At 31.0% G+C, this 20,437-nt stretch overlaps 1 long non-coding RNA gene and 1 other non-coding gene across 2 annotated transcripts; both read left to right on the top strand.

Annotated features, from left to right (window-relative positions):
- The first annotated feature begins 11,974 nt into the window (after positions 1-11,974).
- Positions 11,975-13,406, top strand: LOC148275261 (uncharacterized). Its single transcript, XR_015824078.1, has 2 exons — positions 11,975-12,056; positions 12,313-13,406. It is a non-coding gene; the product is annotated as an uncharacterized LOC148275261 (long non-coding RNA).
- Positions 13,407-18,249: 4,843 nt separating this feature from the next.
- Positions 18,250-18,382, top strand: LOC148275262 (small nucleolar RNA U3). The gene has a single exon (XR_015824079.1). It is a non-coding gene; the product is annotated as a small nucleolar RNA U3 (small nucleolar RNA).
- Positions 18,383-20,437: the final 2,055 nt, after the last annotated feature.

Below are 20,437 nucleotides of genomic sequence, written 5' to 3' on the forward strand. Positions count from 1 at the left end.
TCAACTTTTCATGCATCTTTAAAAATGTTTCAACCAAGGAGAAACATTATAAAAATGATTGAAAAAATGTTTACCCTATAACTGTTTTATCTTGGTAAATATTTTTTTTCAAAATTTAGGTGTAATGTTGGATTCAAAACTTACATTTCACCAAAACGCTAAGATGGTAATAAATAAGATTGCAAAAAAATATCAATTTTGGGAAGGATCAGAAGATTTATTGATAAGGACTCTTGCAAAACTATTTACAAAGCAATTATTAAACCACACGTTAACTACTGTGGTAGCATTTAATTTTTATCAAACAAAGAAAACATAGATAAACTAATTGTATTACAAAATAAAGCCTTAAGAATCATTTTGAAACAAAACAGATACACGAGGGTAAAGTCGATGGTAAATGAAATGAAATTATTAGCATTTAAACAAAGAATATTTTACAATACAATGATATTTGTTCATAAAATTGTAAACTCTAAAGCTAGGGTTTCCTAGGACAGCGGTGCCCGTATTTTAACGGCCGTAGTGAACAGTGATGCGGTTGACAGCCGTCGTAACGGTGACTAGAAAGTGGTTTCCTATAAAAATGGTGTTGATAACACCGTTAAAAAATAAAACCACTCTCTATTCACCACTACGACGGCTGCCTACCGCATCACCGTTCACTACGGCCGTTAAGATACGGGCACCGCTGTCCTAGGAAACCCTAGCTTAATAAAAAAACAGAATTTTGGAAAAAAATTAATCGGAACCAGCATGAACACGATCACAATACTAGAGAAAAGAACAAAATTAGACTTCCATTTAGGAAAAAGGACAAGTCACAAAATTCAATTTTATTTAAAGCGATTAAAAAGTATTACGAAATGGAAAAAAATATTTATTAAGAAAAAAACATATCAAAATTTAAAATAATGGTCAAGACATATGTGATAAACAATTTATAAATTAAATATATTTGCAATGTAATTATTAGATCACACATAACAATATGTATGATATGTGTGCCCTACTTTAAGATTTAAATAAATAAAAAAAACTTATTTCACCCTATTCTTGAAATCCAAAACTTTCTATTTGACTGGGTACGCACCGACGTGCAAATTCCAGATGCCAATTTGGTTTTTAATTAAAAATCCTGTTTAATTCCGGTTATCAATTATTTTTTTTCGAAAATCAGACATAATTTCAAATAACACTCATAGACTAGAAACCTTTTTAAAAAAAGAATCTTGTTTACTTTATAGATATGAATAAATCACTCAAATTAAAACACTCACAATAAATAATTTTTTGACGCAATGTTTCGAGTTTGTCCAAGTTTTTTTTGACACCCATATTATGTTCTTTAACACAAATATCAATCAAAATACAGGAGTTAAAATCTTACACACAAATAATGAAGGGTTAAAAGTAAATAATATGGAAATATTTCACATTGGGAAAGCTTTAAAAAATAATGTTACTTTGATCAATAATCAAACAACCTTTCAATATAGTCCGTTATACGATGTTCCACTGTTATGATTACTCTAAGTCTATTAAGATCACCCCCTCCCTCCATCCCCTCTACCCTTTTTCAACTATTTCTCAAACAACATGGAATATTTTCATAATTAAATCATTGCGTTTGTCCTAATCAGCGCATGCGCTTATTTAAATGCACGTTGTGTTGGTTTTACATTTTTGTCCAATAACTATAGTGAAAGTGGGTTTTTCATGTTGGTTTATTTGGTATCCTGACGAAGAGACGGGGTCGTCTCAAAACCATTAATTCATTGATTAATTAAATAACATATTTGGCCATCTTTTTCCTTGCACCTTATAAGCAAAATAAAATAAGAAAGGATACCGATTCACAATGGCGAGATTATTGTAAGCGTTTTGGAATTGCCCTGTTTTCGTTTTGGAAAATAGCGAGGCAATCGTAGAAGACATTTTCCAAGGCCAGGGAGATATCTTATTTGTATCGATTTCATCAGAAATGAAAATAACAAAGGGTTCCATTGACGGAAAATTCTTTGAAAACGGCGCCAATCGAAAAATAATACATTTCCTTATATTCGCTCTGTTGGTTGGAACGATTGAAAATGACTCTTTTGGTCAATTGTATTTATAATAATAGGAATATATAACTTTTTTACAATTTTAAATTAATAAGGATTACGCATAAATATATTATCTTCTTCATTTAGTATGAATCTATGTACTTACCTTTTATACATTTTTAAATGTATATATAATGTAACCCGCAGACAAGCTTCGGCTTTGCGGGAACAAAAATACAATTATGTATGTTACTTATTTGTTAAAATAAATCAAATAAAATACATTATTTTTTTAAAATTATGAGATGAATCTGACCCGCATAAATAAAGGATTCAGCTTTTTAACTTCACAAACATCAACAGATGAAAGAATTGAAGATATATATATGTTTAAATTAAAATGGCGGCCTCCGTGGTGTAGTGGTCAAGACGCTTGACTTACAGACGGAAGGTTCCGGGTTCGATTCCCGGTGAGAACACAAAAATTAAATGTGATTTTTCTCAAGCCTGGGTGTTCTGTAATGTAATTCACCGCTCTAATTGGGCCTCCTGGCCTGTTGTGGTGCAAAAAAAAAAAAAAAATATGGGAAAAATGGTGAATGTTACACAGTATGTAAAGTGGCCACTTAAACCAGCCAATGACAGGTCATAAGCCCTGTAGATGCCTAGACTTACATATTACCTTTTCTAAAATGTACTTCATCTCTGTTTTACTATGTTAAAATTTACGCTCCCCAGGGAGTTGAATCCAGACCTTGACGACAAAAATTTAGACATACTCAAAATATTGATGATATTTACTGTTGCAATTGCTCTTTAAGTAAATGTTTTTACTATCAATTCAACTAGAGACACTCTACAATACACGGGAACGATATTTTATCTATCTTTCAAAGACTCCAAGAAGTACGACCCCCAAATTCGCCCCGTGTTGTGTTCGGAACTATTAAATTCGTTGCAGCGAGTCACCGCTGCCACTCGGGAGACGCTACTTCGCTGCCAAGACGCCACATCTTGATGCTATTGTCAATCCACCATTATATTATTTAGTCGACCGTCACCGTGCTAGTAAAATTACGTATACCGAACTGTATTTTTCATCCACCTAGAAACAGAATAAGAAAAAAATATGGGCGGATTTTCCTTTCTGTATTTATTCTCAAATGTGTGTCTATTATTATCGATTTCGAATTAATGGTGTCAGAAGAGAAGTATTATTAACATTGTGGGGTTATGGGTACCGCTATAGGGTAAGTATTTCCAAATATACGATTAAATCTAAGTGCCATTTAATCTTACGATTTGCTTTGCTAAGTGGTTTCCGATACGTATTCAATAGTGTTGCGCACAATCGATTATGATCAAAATATTCGATTATTCCATAAGCGACATTTCAAAATAAAATACAGGCAGTGCATTTTTTACATTTTGTTGACTTGTACCATAAGCACATATTGAGTTTAATAATATTAGTTTATTTAGATTAACGTCCAATGGGCATTTACAATGATTATATTGTAGAAAAGAAGACATTCCGTTATATTGTAATAAGTACAGAAATATAAGTTAAAAGAATAAAGACAAAAGGGTTTATTTAATAAAGCAGATTAAGAAAGAGAAAAAACAAAATTAGAATAGGTGGAAATGGAAGAGGGAGAAAGATGAATGACAGCTAAATTTAATTCATTAATTGCATGAAAGAAGACAACTTGTGTTCGAAGAAATCAAGACTGGGATAAAAAATAATAAAATAATTATTGATCATACGTTAAATGGAATTTTGAAAGTGCCGTTAGATTAGAGATTCTTGAGATGTTAAAAAAAATATTTAAAAAAATAATAATAAAAAAAAACAAATAGCAATCATGAAGTTTCGCATATATTAATCGAATCTTGTATCTATTGTATATGTATATATATGCCAGGGGCGAACCGTCCATATAATCGATTATTCGCAGCTTACCATTATATTTCACTACCAATAATAATGTTTTATAGTAGTTTTAATTATAGGAGAATAAATAAAATAATCTTTATTTATTATAAATTAACGTCACTGTTTATATCTTCCTCAAAAAATAAATATAAGCTGCTAAATGCGCACCCAGCGCATTGCCCGGTTCCTATTATTGCAGCTTATTTTTCAATACAAAATGTATACTGTATTTTAACATTCAAAAACCTAGTGCCTACATTTTTCTCGCTGAGTTCACTTGCAGATTACAGATATTATTTAAAGCTTCTCTATTTGGAGAGTAGTATTTCAAGCGTTATTTCCTCAAGACCATTTTCGTTTGATAGTATTCTGTTGACATATGACGCCAGTTTTTTAGTCCGCGCGTTTTAGCTAGTGGCGCCTCGCTCGGTGTCGTCAATTTCTTGCATTATTCATTCTCAGTTTAGAAGGAAACAAAGCTGGTGGCCCGGCGCAGCGCGGCGGTCACAACGGTCACGTGACATTTTTGTTGCAATATTATTGCGAATATTTCTAGTGAATGTTATTGTTATGTTATGTTATGTTATGTTATGTAATGTTATATGTAAAGTTAAAATTATGTATTTTGGCATAAATAAATGAATTTTAATCTAGAATTATTGTTTTTTTAAATTTTTCAGAAAAAAAAATACATACTGTAAAATAAAAAAACATTGTTTGTGTACATAATGGGAGTGACGTCTTACAATAAAATGTTTACTTTATTTTATATTAGTACCTAAATATTTGCAGAATAAAATGTAAATTATAAAAAAATATACAGTGTTTTCAATCAGTGCTAAATAAAAAGGAATTATGAATATACTTATTTTATTATCCTTATTTTTTAACATATTTTATTTTTTAAAACTTTTGCATAAATGTACTGTCTTAAAATAATGGAGAATGTAACTACATATTTCGCAAAGTTATTAATTGTTGTTTGTTTGTAGGGTTATTGGTTAAAATTATTTTAATTAAAAATAAGTAGGTATTGCGTCTTCTGTTGCCAGCAGGTGAAACTGGATCTGGAGTGATGAAGTTGTTTTTACACAAAACCATAGAAAAGGAATCCGTGTACCTGTATATACTTTTTTTTCATACGCCTCCACTCATTTGCGAGATTACTTATATGTTTGTACATGCAGGTACAAATTATAAAAAAAATTAAAGCTTACCTATAAAAAAAGTGACCGTTCGCCACTGACGTATGCGTATGGGTATATGTATGCGTGGATGTATGTGTATGTATATATCAATATGAGAAAACTGGTAAGTTTATGTTATATTTGTCTGTTTTTTCTATTAATTTGTAAATTATTATTATGTATAAAAATATAATTGCCAAGCTTGGAACGGGGTATGTGCCCTTGTTAGCTGCGCAAAGTTTACAAAAAAATGTAAATATGATCAAATGTATAAATAAATATGAGCCAGATGTTTCCATTTTGTTGCAAACACTCTTGCAATTGAGATGCAATCTCACATCGGATATTTTTCTCTGGGGATTTTGTTGATTATTGTCCAAGCCAAAATAGTTAACTAGTGAAATTTAAGATATTGTGAAATAAAGTTGCACGGGTAAGATTAAGTGGTCTTGAGAGCCAATTCACGTCACCAAAGCGACTAATTATTTTTTCTGAACAAATGCTCGCCACCTTGGTCATTGATGCTCTAGCGGTGTATGCTGTTATTATATCCCGCTGAAAATGGGTCATGTTATTGAAGTCATCATGTTTCTGTAGTTACGATATAAAAAAATTATCCACAACCGCGTACTTTCGTTCTCAAATCACTGTTTTGCGATTACAAAAAAAATGTCGTAATTAGACGTTTTTTAAATTTATTTTTTGTTTTTTACAGTATACATAAGTGGTAAAACAGAGTATTAAAAAAATAAAGTATAATTACATAGCAATGAAATACATATTATAGTAAAAATAGGAAACAAAAAAATCCCACAAAGGCATGGCCTGTTTGTGGGTATACAAGAAAATGTAAATGAATTTTCGCTCCTATAATAAATAGTGAATGTTGGCCGGAAATGACGCAAACAGCTGTCTTTTGGCTATTAAATGCCTTTTTATGGACTTTTTTAGTTTTTCTAGAACAAGTATTGTAAAGTTGAAAAAAAATCGTTCAAACGTGTTGGGGAAGAAAATCCTTTCAAAATCACTATGTATGTGCTCATTTTCTTTCAATTGCTGGAAGATTTGTAGCTTGAAGGAATGGAATTTAGATTTTTCTTTTAAATGCTGTGTACCAAAGTGTTTTTAATGCCAATAAATGCTGCAACCTTAAGTTCAAAACTGCTACCATTTTGCAAAATTTTGTCTCCCACGCGTTTTACGTTTTCAAGACTTAAAACAGAAGTAAAAAGTCTCTCAGAGTTTCATTTCTAATTGATCCTATTCCTTTAAATTTTTGCACTTACGTCCATATCAACTGTTTCTACGGTCATCACTCAATCTTCGAACTGAGAACAGAAACGTTACCTAGCCACATCGCTTGAATTCCTGCTCGTGAAATACGATTCGACTCCGAAAGCCCGATGAGCTCCTGTCCATGGACACAATTAATAAAAAATCCACCACACTATCGCGTAAATGATGCCTCAACCAATCCGCTGCCTCTACTTTAATCAGAGACAGCGCGATTCAAAAGACACACTGTAAAACTTGATGCTGACGATGGAAATGGAATTTAATTCACATTAGATGAACGTCTTTTGGATGAAGAGAAAGAAAGAATATCCGGAGCTGGCAAGAGAAGCTTTTAATTATTAGCGCCATTTGCCACATCTTACTTATGTTAATTAACGTTGGTTATTTGCCTCTTAAAAATGTAACAACGATTCTACAAATTATTTAAGAATTAACAGGCACTGCCTTCTGACTTTAATTATTGTTTTTGTTGAAGTTATTTTTTTTATTTATACAACCTAAAGCGCTTGTTTTTTTGCCTCTGAGTCCGTGACGTCCCAAGTAAGGCCTTGCTATGTATTGAGGGTGGCAACCCGCATGTTAATAAACACTGAATTTTAACATCGAATCCACCAATCGATTGAGTATCACATCACTACCAACTGTTAGTTTTTCCACCGCGATTCTTTGTTTAGCTTTACTTAACTCGAACCGTATTTTTTTGTTTCCCGCAGTACTTTGTAACTTTGAATATTTTAAGCAGATATTCGTAGTTTTAACAAAGCGGGTTATTCAAAATAATGTTTGTACCACTATATTTGCTTAATTAATATGTTTAGTGATACAAAAGAGACTTAAAAAAAATTATGTAATATTGGTAGACTGAAACGACACAGATTTCGCATTAACAAGCTGCATATAGCAACAACTTCGACACTGTACAAATTCCTAGAACATATCATAATAATAATAATAATAATAATAATGTTTTGATAATTTATATAGCGCCATTTTTGTGAAAATCACCTCAAGGGCGCTGTACAATAAATAATATCCCAACACGTCTTGCAGCTACAGAGCGCATGGACGGTTAGGATTCTAGTTCCTCGTCTCCAATTATGATATATTACAATTATGGTATATATAAGCTAAATAACATAACGTCTTGCAGCTACAGAGCGCATGGACAATAAGAAATCTAGCCCCTATTTATTTTTTTATTTTTAAACTTTTTATTTGACAATGAAGTTTAGAGTTTAAGTGATATTTTAAAAACAAAATAAAAAGCAGACTTATAAAATTAGAATTAAGATAGCAACAAGTCTTGCAGCTACTGAGCGCATGGACGGTTGAAATTCTAGACCCCATTTACTAAATTTAGATATTTGATAGTTGATAACATTTACATAATATGATAGCTAACATCACAAAAAGTCTTGCAGCTTCAAAACGCATCGACAAATGGAATTTCAACAACATAAGAATGATTTTAAAAAGTTAATAATAAAAAATAATTTTAAGAAACGCAATAATAATACATTGAGCAAAGAACTAGTAAGTATGGCAATTAATTAATTGGCGGCCTCCGTGGTGTAACAAATTTCAATAAAGAACAGCCATAATCTGCAAGCATTTGAACATACTCAAAACATTGTTGAATAAATAAATAAAAGGCGGCCTCCGTGGTGTAGTGGTCAAGACGCTTAACTCACGCACGGAAGGTTCCGGGTTCGATTCCCGGTGAGAACACAAAAATTAAAATGTGATTTTTCTCAAGCCTGGTTGTTCTGTAATGTAATTCACCACTGTAATTGGGCCTCCTGGCCTGTTGTGGTGCAAAAAAAAAAAACAAAAAAAAAAAAAATGAAAATGAAATGAAATGAAAAGTGAACATGTAACAGCACAAAAAGTAAAATATAAAAAAGTAAACAAAGATAGCATTCCTTAACTTATTATTAAAGTTAACAAGACAATAGACGATACCCAAACTCAAACTCATCCCTATTTTATTTTTGTATGCAGTAAACAGGATCTATTGTCTTTTTCCTAGTAAATAACTGTAAAAACACTTGGTTCACGTTTGGCTGTTCCCTGGGAGATGATAGTAGAAACGCATCTGCGTAGTGTAGAGTATAGGTACCAAGGAATATATCCGCTTTTTTTTACTTTTGTTTGTTATCACTAAACGCATGTTTCCCGCTTGAAATTTCTGATTATTATTATTTTACTTTGATTAAGATGTCAGATAAACTTGTGTATTACTTTTGATATTCGAGTAATGTTACGTGATACAGGAAAAAGGGTATCATTTGTATTTTTAAATTAACATAGAGAGGTAGTACTATATCATACAGAAATTGTTTTATTATAAATAGTTAAATTTCGGCACTTGATCTTCACAAATAAACACTTTTTTAAACAGTTTTAACAGAAGCACAGTTATAAAATCACGAGAGTTTGTGGCGTTTGAATATATTTATGTTAGGTTAGGTTAGAACAAAGCGTTGAATATAATAACGTTTATAAAACAATACTTTAAATTAATTATCTCACTCTTTGTTTATAGCATGTCCACACCTCAGCGACTTAACTCAATGTTTATAACAATTTAACACATATTTGTGTATTTTAAACTAAAGTTGCAGAGAGGAACTATATTTCACACCCAGCCCGCTCGGAGGCTGGGTGTGAAATCGTTACATTTAAAAAAAAATGTTTTTTTTCTTTTATTGTAACGCATAGATATCCTTTGTATTAGGTCCTGCCTAGCTAGGAGTTTCCTGTGTTTAGTCAGAACCTTTTTTGTTAAATGTGTATTTTTCTTGAATGATCCGAAAACAAGCAGAATCAGTAATAATAATAATTAAAATAATAGAAATCGAAACAGAAATTCAAATTACAAAACATAAAAAATAACGCGTTATAAATTTTCAAACAGAAGAATATTATGTGAACAAAAAAAAACAATTTACAAATTTGTTCAGTCTCCATGTTTTCCATCTGCTCACTATCTTCTTGTACACATTGCAACTAACAGACGTCTTTATCTCAGGGTCCAACATGTTAAAAACTTGGAGTCCAGCACTGTCGTCCTTGTGAAGAAAATGGCATCCCCAATTTAAAAAAAAATGAGTTATGTATATTCATTTTTAATAATACAAAGTAGTAGATATAGCGCCAAATATATTAATGAAGTGTGGGATGTTGTTGTAGTTTTTAAGCAATAATGTACAAAAATATGCAGTATCTATACATTTTAACCTTAAGTAATCACTTAAAAGCGGCAAAAATATATTATTTCACTTAAATAGCTCCGTATTACTCCGTATGGATCCGCCGGCGAAAGGATTTTTAAGTTCGATTAAACAAAAAAGTTTTTTTTATTTATTTTATTATTTCATTATGATTGAAATATTTTATTTATTTTTTACGTGTGGAATGATACGGAGTGGCTGTTTCAATGCGCGCTTTTTTTCTTCTTTTTTTGACATTGTATTTAGTAATGTATAGAAAACTATAATTGGCCTATGATTTTGGTTTATTTGTAAATATTTATTTTTTTGTTGTAATGGCTGTAGTTTTCTTTTAATAAATAAATAAATTTAAAAAAATAAAAAATGAAAATTCCTTAACATTCCTCGTTTCTTAATTTATCTATACACATAAAAGGTGATATTTATATGTGTATCCTCGAAAGACTTAATAACTACAAGACCAATTTACAAGTGGTTTTTCCCAAAATTATAATCTTTGCCCTGGGTATTTTTATAGCTTTTAAAATCTTCATTCTGATCAGTATAAAAAAAGTAAGAAGCACAAATGTTTTATTCATCGATCTACCAGGGCTGCACTCGACGAGAATCCATACACTAAAAAAATGAGTTGATGTTATATTTTTGCATATAAAAAAAAATTGTGCTATAATTTGTTTACAATCATATCCCAATCATATTCTTTCTTTTATCCCTTATAACTTCTACGAATTTATTTATTTTTACTGGAATTTTAGTAATGGTAAAATAATATCAACTGACATTTAATAAATTGTTGAAAATAGTATGACTGCATTAAGCAAACCCCTGTTGGTAAAAAGAGCAGAGTTTGACATTTACAAAAATAATTCTATATTTGAATATGAATTGTTTTAAGTTTTGGAATTCAATCATATACTAGTACCTAGGCAGCTACTTAGCAATTAAAAGTTACACCATCTTTTTACGTTTATCCGAAAGGTTTTTACACGCTTTAACGGCGCTGTATTTATTTATTTATTTATGCTTTATTAAGTTAGTTCATAACGTATGAAAGGTTTCGAATTCAATGTCAAGTTCAAGTTAAAACCAGGCTGGCGGTTAAAGAATGACTAAATACGCATTGGACATGACTAAGCGTTAGGGTATGAGTTGAATGTAATAATTTTAGACTCAAGGTGCGTCTATGTGTATTAATAAGTCGGTGGTTTTATTTAAGAACCCCGATCGTGTTAATATGGTGACACAAAAGTGAAGCATAACTTAATTCCATAAATTTTATATTGTGTTTATTGAATCCATATATAAGAATACACTCAAATCAAACATTAGCAAGACATTACTGGGTTCAGCTCGTTAGTAAAAATATGCACCACAAATAAATTAAAAAATACATAGATATCTGAGACGAATCGTGTATAGAATCAATTATGCGCAGCTTACCATTATATTTGACCATCCATAATAACGTTTTACGGTGACTTTATTTACAGAAAAACAAATAAATAATTACTATTTCTTATAAATCATTGCCATCATTTGTATTTTTCTCCATATATAAATAAAAATATTAATAAAGCGTGGCCAGCGCCAGCAATGAGCCAAGGAACTAGCCCATTACTCCAGCTTATTTCTTCATACAAATAAATGTACTATATATTAACGTATTAAACCCAGTGGCGGGATTTTTCCCTAGAGTAAACTTGCAGATTAAACAATTTTTTTGAAGATTCTCAATTTGAAAAACAGTATTTCAAACATTTTTTTCTTAAGGACTATTTTCTTTGAGATAATACTTTTGACATATGACTCGCAACACATGTGGGGCTTGACACGGCTGTTTTTGGCATTATTCATTTTTAGAACAAATCGGCCAGTTGACATTTCAATCGTAATGAGAATACCTAACTGACTGAATTCATTGTGCCATTTTTTTTTATACTTTTATTAAATTATTAAGTTGAATTAACTGGATTCATTGTACTATTTTTTTATACTTTTATTAAATTATAAAGTTGAATTAATGGGTAATAAAGCTACACAATATAATATATAATATATCACGAAGTTACGTCGCACAGTGTTTTGACCCATACAAGCTACAAGATAAAAAGTCACTTTTGAATTCTTAAACGATGACGTCATGGGGGCATTACCAGATAGTTAGTGTGACGATTGTAAGCCTAATTGGGGTGATTAATGCTTGGGGTGATTCATACCAGAATATGAAAGTCGGATAATTGGTTTTTGAAAGCCTAATTACATTTATTTGCATTTTGGCGTCCGACGTGTAAAGGTTGTTTATCAAGTTTAAAGTTTTTTATTTCGATTTTAAAAAAAATGGAAGCTATTTAGGAAGGTATGTTGTATAGTTTTTTTTCTATTATTTTAATGTATTTCATTTAGGTATTTAAAAAAACAATAATTTAACTTATGTATTTTTCAGTAGTTAAAAAAATATCAATTTCTAACTTCTCGAGAATTTATCTCGGAGAGTATATCAAAGTAGCAAAAAATTATTTTTATTTTTCAATAGACCAATTTATTGTTAATTTATTACAGTTTCGATATTTTACCGCACGAAGTTGCATCTATCTTATTTTGTTATTTTACAGGTACCAGATACGAGATTTCCAGGCAAGAATTGTACGTGATGTGGAAGAGTTTGACGAAGAAAGAAAGGCTTCAAGGAATGTTAAATAATATTGTTAGTAAATTTGAAGTCGGTGAACTTGGTGCAAGTGGTGAAAAACTGTTAAAAAATCAAATTAAGCTTATTTGTTTAAATATAAGCAGAAAATGGACCAAATCTGGCTGTAAATTAGATAGATTTGTTAAAAAAAAAATTGAGTGGCTCGACGGTAGTGAAAATATTTTGATATGTGAAAACTTTCGACAAAGTCCTTCAGTAGACATGAATGAACCATCTACGTCTACTGGAAGGCCCGCAAAGGATTTTGGGGTATGCAGTGATCAGTGCAAAAGGACAAAAGTGCGTAATTTAGTGAGTACGAAGACATCTGAAGAACTTTCGTTTGCCACGCAGGTATTTATTCGAGCATCAGAAAAACGCACAGTTGCCGATCTCCTAAAGAAAATTTTGAAAGCTACTCCCAATGAAGTAGCAAAAATACGTAGGGAACATCAACAAGTAAACAAACAGCGGGCATTGACAATTGAGGAAGCGCTAAGTTCATACGTTGACTGTAAATTATCTTCGCATTCCTACAAAGTTATGCGTAAAAATGCCATAAAAACCGGCCCAACATATATCCGGCATTTTATAGTTTAAGAAAAGCAAAAGAAGCATGTTGCCTGAGCGAGGAATTTGTCAAAATAACGGAAACTAGTGCAGAAATCCAGCTACAAGCGATTTTAAATCATACGGTGGAACGATTGCTAAATGTAGAATCAGAAGTCTTAAAAGAAAGAGTTCCTTCAGGTTCTGTACTGACTCTTATATGCAAGTGCGGTGGAGATGGAAGCTCGGGACATAGTAATTATAAACAGAAATTTCACACAGAGCATGCAATAGATTAATTTTTATTTATTATGTCATTCGTTCCAATACAACTAAGGCTTAATGATGACCCTAATATAGTAATTTGGCAAAATTTAAGCCCTTCCTCAACCTCTTATTGTCGTCCTATTAAATTTATTTTCGCCAAAGAAACTGATATTTTTACTAAGTCTGAAATCAAAAAACTTCAAGATGCAATTGAAAAACTTGAAAATTTTAATGTTAATATTGGAGGTGTAGTATTGTCCATAAAATTTAAAATGCTTTTAACAATGGTAGATGGTAAAATTTGCAACGTTTTGGCTAAAAATAAGTCAACCATGTCCTGTTATATTTGTGGCGCCAAACCCAGTGAAATGAACTCTATTAGTATCAATAGAGCTTCTTGACAAGAATTTTATTCCTTTGGCTCATCTACATTACATGCTCTTTTTATATTTCTCAAAATAAATCTATTTGAAAATCACTTATAACAAATGTTTTATTTAAAGACCTTTAAGTTTTATCATCATCATACCATATCCGCTCCCTATGTGGAGCATATGGATTCCATAATCTGCCTCCGGCCAAGCGATCGACCTCCCGTACATCCTCCCAAGTTAAGTCCACGTACCGCAACTCTGACGCAAACTGCCCACAAATTGTCAACAGTGGACGACCAGGGCTGGTATTCCAAACAAAATTATAGCGCGGTATAGCGCGTTTATACGTACTAAATATGCATTATAGCGCGCTATAATTTCGTTTGGAATACCAGCCCAGGACGCCGAGAACCTGATACCTTGTAACATAGGCAAGCATGGTTAAGTCTCTCGGAAGGCATACGTAGTACATGGCCTTGCCAGCCAAAACGCCTTGGATGACAGTAGATACCAAGGGTTACTGTGTCCGTTGCCTCACTTCTGTGTTCCTTACAATGTCAAACTTTTAAGTTTATTTAAACCCTTTGAGTTTTCATGTTTAACATAATAAAATCAGCTGTAAAATGGTTATTCTGACAAAACAAGTGAAGGCAGATTAGTTCTCTCGGGTGAAATCTTTATTTTATGCCTAAGTATCTAATTTAATTTTCAATGATTTATTTTATAGGTTGACCGATTTATCAGTCAATAGAATTAAAGTAATAATTTCAATTATTTATGACCCTTAAATACATTATTGGATGCAGATATCAATTTCCAGAAAATTTATTTCGTTTATTAAATAACAAAATGTGACATATTTTTTATAAAACGAATTATTATTACATATTTAATAAAAAAACCTCTTTTTAGGATTAAATGAATCGCATACGTGAGTTAAAAGTACATTCAGAATTTTTAGTTTCTAGCTTGTATGAAACGAAACACTGTGCGTCGTTTGAGTTGATTTCATAGATGAGAGTTGTTGTATCACACAGAACCACAGAAAAATAGCAATTTATAGTATATATCAATTACATTTTATTATGAACCTACTATGTAGGTACAAATGAATTATATTTTTTATAGCTTACCTGTAAATAAAATCACCGTTTGTCACTGATATTGGATATATATTTCAAGGTGTTATCATTTAACGTTTGGAATTATTTAAAAAACATTTTAACACTGATTCTCATCGTGTTTTAATTTATTCATAATATTAGTACATCTACACAAATAATATCAACCCTGATAATGGAGGCTGTAATAAAAAACGATACGTCATACGATATATTAACCTAAAAAAACACATTGTGCAAAAAAGCATATTTTCGCCAAAAACAGCTCCCTGGCAAACTGACCTGAATGTTACATTTATCTCTAGACACATGGCATTCTTTTCTACCAATTATTTATTTACTTATTTTCCTTACAACCCTCTATTTCTCCCACATATTTCATCTCACCACCCCTGCCTTGAGAATTATCTCTTCGAATGCAGACTGAGTTGATTTGAAAGAACGAATAAAATTTATATACCCCGATTTATATATTATTTTCCTTTGTTCATAGTAATTGTTTCTAGTTTTTTTTTCATTTCTTGCGTTTCAAAAGTCATCGCAATATTAAAAAAGAATTCATGTGTTTAATTTAAATCCATAATCAAATATGACCAAATATTTAAGTAAATACACAGTTCTGCAATTTAACATTAAAACATAATTTCATTTGGAATATTTTAATTTAAATTAAAAACAAAAACAATATCTATCTTATTATTTATGTTCAAATCATTAACACCGTGGTTAAACATTTTATTATTCTTATCAAATATTAGTATATAACCACTTACCAACGTTTTATGTCTACTGGTTTCGAGACGTACCCGTCTTTTAGTCAGGACACTCACTACAACAACGTGCAAATACGAAAATACACTTTTTATTTTACAATCACTGTAGTATACATAGTATTTACGAAAAAATACATCAATTACATGCTTAATGAGTTTATGGGGACGCAAAACCACCTTATCCGAATATGCAATAAAATCAGGTAAATAATGGCGTAAGTATAGCCTGTGAGCTCGCCAATACATGACAGATGACATTAACATAACCATAGAAAAACATAGCAGTTGAGCTCTCAGAAGTAAAGCAACGTAATGCAGCAATGCTTGAACTACATGTCAATAATATTCTAATAATAAATAATATTATTTGGCCATACGGAACTTTAAAGCACACCTTGGTTTAATTACTAATAGTATTTTATCGGTTAGGTAGGTGTATTTAAAAAAATTTTTGCGTACCTGAAAAAAGCACAAATAATTATGTTTTTGTAAATGATGTCAGTAGCGACACTCAGAGAGTGGCTTTGTGACGTTTTGACATTTTTTATAAGAAATTCATGGCGTAGCCGAAATACTGTTATAAAAACGAGGATGTTTTTGTTGATTGACGTTAGCAGGCGCTACCCAGGGGCGACTTTGTGACGTGAGAAATTATTTAAAAAAAGAGATTCATGGCGTAGCCAAAATATTGTAATTAAAACGAGGATGTTTTTGTTGATTGACGTTAGCAGGCGCTACCCAGGGGCGACTTTGTGACGTGAGAAATTATTTAAAAAAAGAGATTCATGGCGTAGCCGAAATATTGTAATTAAAACGAGGATGTTTTTGTTGATTGACGTTAGCAGGCGCTACCCAGGGGCGAAAAAATGATGTGATGAAATTATTAATTTAAATATTTTTTTTCATTTTACATAGCGTAGCCGAGATAAGAAATTGCGTGGTGTTTCGAAATTTAACCGTGTAGGTAGCCACCTAGTTACAATATTATTTTTGTATTTGTATAACTCCTGTTTTATAATGTTTATGTATTTATCGCTATAAGAATTAAACTAAAGATAGTTTTTACTTTTAATCGCTATCCGTTTTTTAAATTATGTTTGTAACACTCAGTAATATTTATTTTTCAAGTATTCAATGTTATTTTTGCATTTTAATTAATATTGTTAATATAAAGCGTATTTTTATTTATTCGAATTTACTAGACTGTTTTTATTACAAAAAATAAAAATGCATATTTCTCTATGTATTTTTCTGTTATAAACAATCTATTAAAATAATACACATCAAATTTCCATTGTCTGTTGATTTTATTTGCAATCTTCTTTTTTTTCGATGGTTAAAACTCTAGGAAATTCAAAGACAATAAAATTTTTACTGTCATATATTGGCGAGCTCACACGCTATACATAGCCCTAAATAATATTGTGGGAGAGGGGGTGAGGAAAAAGAGAGACTGGGTGAAAATAAAAAAGTGGGCTATATTGAAAAGACATTTCATTATTTTCTAGAAGAATATTATTTTTCAAAACTTTTTTAATGTAAAACACCTTCATGTTGTTCAATTTAAGTCGCGATTTAAAATAAATGATCGTTTTAAAATGGCAAAATCGTATGATTTCATAATTTTGTGCGTTTTACCCGACTACAGCCTTAAAGAACAGAACATAACATGAACCATAACATGAACATAAAAATAAACAACGAAACTCTTAAAGAACTAGAACATGTGACTTACCTAGGACTCACAATGGACAGACAATTAAAATGGACAAAACACATAGACGGACTCACTAAAGTAATGGCATCACTACATAGCTTCTTCTACAAAATTAAAGATTTTATATCAAGAAAGGAAAAAATTATGATGTACGAAGCCTATGTCAAAAGTAAATTGAGTTACATGATCGCCTTCTGGGGAACTGGTAACAAGACAGACATAACAAGAATACAAAGACAACAAAATAAAATTCTTAAACTAACATACAACCTACCCTACCTGACCTCTACGACTGAACTGTACAAAAAAACACACCAGTTTGACATAAACTACATGACTAAAATTGAGACCTTAAAAATTGTGCACAAAATAACACTGGGAAACATACAAGACGACGACGTAATATTAGTAAAAAATGCTGGCATACACAAATATAACACCAGACAATAAAAACACTATCATATTGAAAAAGCAAAGACAAACACAGGACAGTCAAAAATACTACAAAATGGACTTAAACACTACAACGACCTACCTTACTACTTGAAAACTTTTAATGGAGACAAATTTAAAATCAATCTGAAAAAGCACATGATGACTGAACTAACTAGACTAGACGAGACATAAAATGACTAGACAATATTAAATTTCTAATGTAACCCTAACGGGTTTTTTAAAATTGTAAATAAATAAAAAAATATAAAAAAAACTGTAACTCTCCAAAGAAAAAGACTAGTTCTTGTGCGTAAATAGAAAGTCTTACACTGTATAAGGTTTTATTTATTTATTGAAATTTCACTTCTCTACTTTGCCTGTGTAAATAAATAATTATTAACAAAAAATAAGAAGTAGCATAAAATTAATAATAATTACATACGACAGAATATTACAATTAAAAACTACAATCCAAATAAGATCCACGACATTAAATAATTTTAGATTTACTACCCCTTTCATCATCAGCACACCTCAGTACAATAAATAGTGAATTTGTCTGTCACCATCAATCTAATTTTTGACGGTGATTGAGTATATTAGTTTAGCTTGTTAATAGATCAAGAGGGTGCACTTCACAGGATCATTTCTGAAGTGCTCCCTCCCGTATTATTTCAACTCTTAAATCAATCAACACAAAGATTAATTGAAGTGTTATAATTACTGGAAACAGCCTATGACAGGTCATAACCTCTGAAAGACCTGTCATTGCCCTAGACTTTCATATTTACAATTCAAAAATATTCTCCATAATCTCAATCGTGATAATTATATTTAAATTTATTGGAACAGAGAGGGAAAACATTATTGAGAAGGGAATACGGAAGTCTAGGCATTAACTGGGCTTATGACCTGCATTGGCTGGTTTAAGTGGCCACTAAACACTGTGTAACATTCACCATTCTGCCCGTGTTTGAACATCCACATTTCCTCATCTTTTCCATCTGTTGACTTTTGTGAAGTAAAGGAGCTGAAACCTTTATTATGTGGGTGAGAATCATCCGGCTGAACCAAATCACCTACTAGGCAACGCCTGAAAACAATTTTCCATTTTTTATACTTCTTCTTTTACCAAGTAGTTAATTCAACAATGTTTGAGTATGTCCAAATGCTTGCAGACTAACTGGATTTCTTCCCTAGGTAGTTGTTTATATTTGAATTTACCACTTTAACCAGCCAATGACTGGTCATTAGCCCTGTAAATGCCTAGAATTCCATATTCCCTTCTCAATAATGTTTTCCCTCTCTGTTGCAATAAATTTAAATATGAACAACTCCCTAGGGAGAAAATCCAGCCAGTCTGCAAGCATTTGGACATACTCAAACATTGTTGTGATAATTATATTTTATGTTGATTCCTTTTTTAGTTTTGTACAGGCATTTTGAAATCTCAACTTAGCACAATGAATTTGAAACTTGTTAATAGACAAACAATTACGTACTTCAAAACTGCGAACGATTGCTATTCATAACAAAATTCTCTTTAAGAATAAGTTTTGTGTAATGAAGTGAAATTAGCAAGAAAGAAAAGTGAAACAATTGTCTAATTTGTTAATAATCTAGTGATAAATTCAAACCACTATAAGGAATATTTAGTATTATATTAGATAAAAAGGTAATTGAATTTAATTTATATATTGCAATGGGAATAGGGAACGTGTTTGGAAGGAATTTGATTTTAATTTATTATTATTTTTTTAAAGTTTATTCAGTACGTTTATGCCGATGCAAACATTTACGAAAAAAATAGTCAATATAATCAGAAGTAGAATATGGAATTCTAGACATTTATAGGGTTTGTTGCCTCTCATTTGCTGGTTTAAGTTACCACTTAACATACTGTGTAGCTTAAAATAATTTGAAAAATGTGAAATAAATATATCTTTAAGCGCAAGATTATAAAATATAATGAAATAAAACAAAATATTCACAATATAAATGAACTAACAAACGGCATTAGCATAAACTTTTCCACATACCTAAATGCATAACAAATTTGTCAAAAAACGCTACAATTAACCGTTTTATGGATACGTATAACAGGAAATTTAACGACATAGATACTCGTATATTTACCAAAAATATTAAATTTTTCAAAACTGCCATAGGTAATAAATTGTCTTTGTCCGCATCCTATTCTCCGTTGTTCTCTATCCCTGAATAATTATAAGTTTTGTAATGAGAAGATCTTTTAATATAATTATGTATCTCCGTACTGCGGGCCAACTGTTTGTGACACCTGATTTTTATAAATCGAATCATTTCTTTCAAACTTATATGTTATTCTTATTTATATATTATGTCGGTGCATATAAAATGTATTTGTATGTTAGTTTTGAATCAACGTTCGCATATTGTCAAACCATGTTTTATTGTTGAAATTATATCGTATTTACTGCATTTTGTGGTTACCTAATTCATTGTATGGGACTCGTCGAACATTATTCATTCAGTGTGTATATGTTAAATTTTTAAATAAAATGTTTTTTTTCAGAATACGGTTTTCAAATTAACATACTTTTAAAAAATACAATGAATAACATTTCTTGATTTAAATTTTATCAAAAAGGTTTTAAACTTTTACCAAGCTCTTTCTTGTACCATTTTTAATATAATAACAAGTTTTACACAATTATTTTTTTATACTTACGCACCCACACACACGCTCCCTCTCCCTCATTCATTCCCGCATACACACATTCACATACACATGAATACAAACGTCACACACATACAATTACGTAAACTCTTT

The sequence above is a fragment of the Micrasema longulum genome, unplaced genomic scaffold (assembly GCF_059751315.1).
Source record: "Micrasema longulum isolate JH-2025_06_02 unplaced genomic scaffold, ASM5975131v1 h1tg001477l, whole genome shotgun sequence".
NCBI classification, from domain to species: Eukaryota; Metazoa; Arthropoda; class Insecta; order Trichoptera; family Brachycentridae; genus Micrasema; species Micrasema longulum.